Source organism: Mercenaria mercenaria, chromosome 1 (genome assembly GCF_021730395.1).
Source record: "Mercenaria mercenaria strain notata chromosome 1, MADL_Memer_1, whole genome shotgun sequence".
Classification (NCBI taxonomy): Eukaryota; Metazoa; Mollusca; class Bivalvia; order Venerida; family Veneridae; genus Mercenaria; species Mercenaria mercenaria.
The window spans coordinates 109,536,815-109,539,865 of NC_069361.1; the positions used below are offsets into that span (position 1 = coordinate 109,536,815).

General features: G+C 29.2%; 1 long non-coding RNA gene across 1 annotated transcript; it reads right to left on the reverse strand.

Moving 5' to 3' along the window:
• Window positions 1-2,653, reverse strand: LOC123553756 (uncharacterized). The gene is made up of 3 exons (XR_006686844.2): window positions 1,224-2,653; window positions 746-920; window positions 1-304 (listed from the first exon to the last, which is right to left on the reverse strand). It is a non-coding gene; the product is annotated as an uncharacterized LOC123553756 (long non-coding RNA).
• Window positions 2,654-3,051: the final 398 nt, after the last annotated feature.

Consider the following 3,051-nt stretch of genomic DNA (forward strand, 5'->3'; position numbering starts at 1 on the left):
TATCATTACAAAATTATTTTAATCTAATGTTGAGACAGATCTGGGTTTCATAAAAAACAAAAAGAATAAAATTCAAAGGGGAATAACACATCTGCCAGCGACTTTTACACTTGTGGTTAAGAATAATAAAAATTCACTTAGCTTAAATTTGAAAATTAAACTAAAAGATTATTTGATAGAAAATTATGAATACAACAAAATCATTTTGGAGTATTGCAGGCTCAATACAAGGTGGCATCAGAATGTCTCTTTGCTTTTCCAAAATCATCACCAGGGTCAGGAACTTCATTCCAGCCATGCATTTCTGAAAATGATATATAATTACAGAAATGAGTTATATTAGTAATTGCGATTAAAATATAATTTTAGGCAATACAATATTCCTAACTTAGTACAGTAGTATGTGAAATGACAACTCTAAAGCCAGTTTTAAACGTTCTACATGTATCAAAACCATTTATTTATTTATTTATTTATTTATTGGACACCGAAATGAAAATATTGAGAGCACCACCTGTGAGTACTATCCCTCATCTGCTTCACCATAAAATAATACAAGTTTTTTGTTGTTTTTTGTTTTATCAGACAATCGTAAAAAGAAATTTTAGAATTTAGAACTGACAAAATATTGGTGTATTATGATCAACCTTTAAATTCAGTGTGAGGCTAACCCCGACAAAATAAACAATTTATCAACCTTTTATAGTAATTGTTTAGTATAAGACTGTTTGCAAATTTAACTTACAATTTAGTTGAAGTATTATGTAATTTATGTTTGATCCTTGATCGAATTTCTGTCTGTGATCTTGTATCATCCTGTAGCATAGTCATGCACTGAAGCGATCTGATTTCTCCAACTACATCAATTCATACATATAGGCATATACCTCTAGTAACTAGATATATGCACACTCTTTCACCTGAAAATGTTTAGAGGCTGTTGTAAGTCCTAGGTGCAGGGTGATTTTACTAACATATTTGTACTTTTTTAAAAAAAATAATTGAGAGCTGCAACAATTAAGTATTGAATATTTAACTGTTTTCTTAGAAGCATTACAAATTATCTATCATTCACATATACCTGAAAAAGTTACCTGTAACCAGGCGATCGAAAGTTCAATCTACTGAGATGAATAAAGTTCCTGCTTCAGACTATTTATTAAAGATCTGTGACATATAGCTGTAAAACTTAAATTTTACATTAGAAAGTTTGAAACTCTTACCTGATATCTCTCTAAAAGCATTTTAGAGTTTCAAGTTAGCTTTATTCCATTTGCCTCCAACAACATGAACAATGAACTTCCTGTTTACATTCAAATTTTTGTATTCATGAGCCATTTTCTTTGGTACAATATATAGTTACTGAAGGGAATATCTGTGTTCTTAAAATATATAAGTATACAGTTCATGGGAAAATTTGACCATTTATTTTGCTCACAGCATTTGCAAAGATCTCAGAGAAAAGAAAACAAGCAGAAAGATGGGGATTATTTTTTGGTGTACAGCTGTAAAACGGTTCAGAAGCCTGTATTTTCATTGGTCCTTATCTTGATCAGATAAGCTGTATCTCTGTACGTGTGTTAACACATGTGTATACATTGAACAGCAGTATATCAAGTGGCTGTAAAAGCAGGATAATTAATCATTGCCAATCATCAAAAGAATAGACTAATTCATTTATGAGGATGTAACATTATATCAAAAGCATATCATTTACAATTTGTTGCACTTATGAAATGACTTTTAATGCCTATTATCTGGTGCTGTTGTTTGAGGTGTTCAATAACCAAAAAATAAATAGCTTATATAATTTATAAATAGGACCTATTTTCAATGATATATCTTGTTATATTAATTATAAATAAAATGATAGAATTCTAATTAACCTATTTTTAATATACAAAATGAAAACATTGACATAAATTTTAATTAGTTAGATTCCTTGTTTCATTTCAATTAATTTGGATACCTAGTATAATCCAAACAAATCTTAAGATTTTCAATGTAATCTTTGCTGCAATTTAAATAAAAAAAATCTTACTAGGAAAACTTTAATTGCATTATCTTAAAAAATTCTAAGGAATTCTATGGAATGAGAAAAACATTGGAATTGTTTTTTCAGGAGAAGTTTTAATTATTATTTTAAGTGGTCTCTGTTTATAGATTGTCTCTCTTAAAGCTGATTATGTATTATAAAGAATATTATGCATTTGCAAGTGCTCAGTAGCCATTTACTTACTGACAAACCTTTGCAATCGTCAGAAGTGTATAATTATGTATATGAAGAACATAGTGAATGGTAGATGTAGCTCTAAATTCAAAACAGCAGCAGCAGCAGTATTTAGCCAATATCAATGAAATATGAAACTAATTTGTTTATGCTAGATTTTGTGAAACAAGTCGTCCAAACCTACAAATGTATTGAAATATGAACAAAACTTCTTGTTTTTGAAAGCAAGTGTAATGAAATACAAACAAAATATGTAAGTGTTGATTCTAAGTGGAATGAAATACAAACAAATGGCAACATTTAAGAATATAAGTCCAATACAATGCTAATAAAAGGTAAATTTCAAATTATAAGTGTAATGAAACATTAATAAAAGGCAGTATCTGAAACAAAAGGTAAACAAAATGTATTACTAACAAAATCCTTAATAGTCTTTTGTTAGTATTTTGTTAAATGAAAGGCTTATAAAAGGTTTTAACAAAACATAGAAGTACCTTTTGCTAGCCCTTTGTTTGCCTTTTATTGACCTTTTATTAAATTTCTTTTTCGTAGGGTTTTTGAATAAAGTTTGAAACTTTAAACACTTCTTTACCCACCATGCCCCATTATAGGAAAGAGTACATAACTCCAAAAGGTTTTTTTGCGAATTAGGGCCCCCCTTTTGGCTAAGAAAATCTTGGTTAAGTTTTTTTTGTACAGTCCACATTTGACAAGTCTTTTGATAAACTTTGAAACTTTCAGCACTTTTTTTCCTTTTACCGTCCAGTTATAGACAAGAGTGCAAAACTCCACAAGGATTTTGGATAATTAGGCCCCTTGAC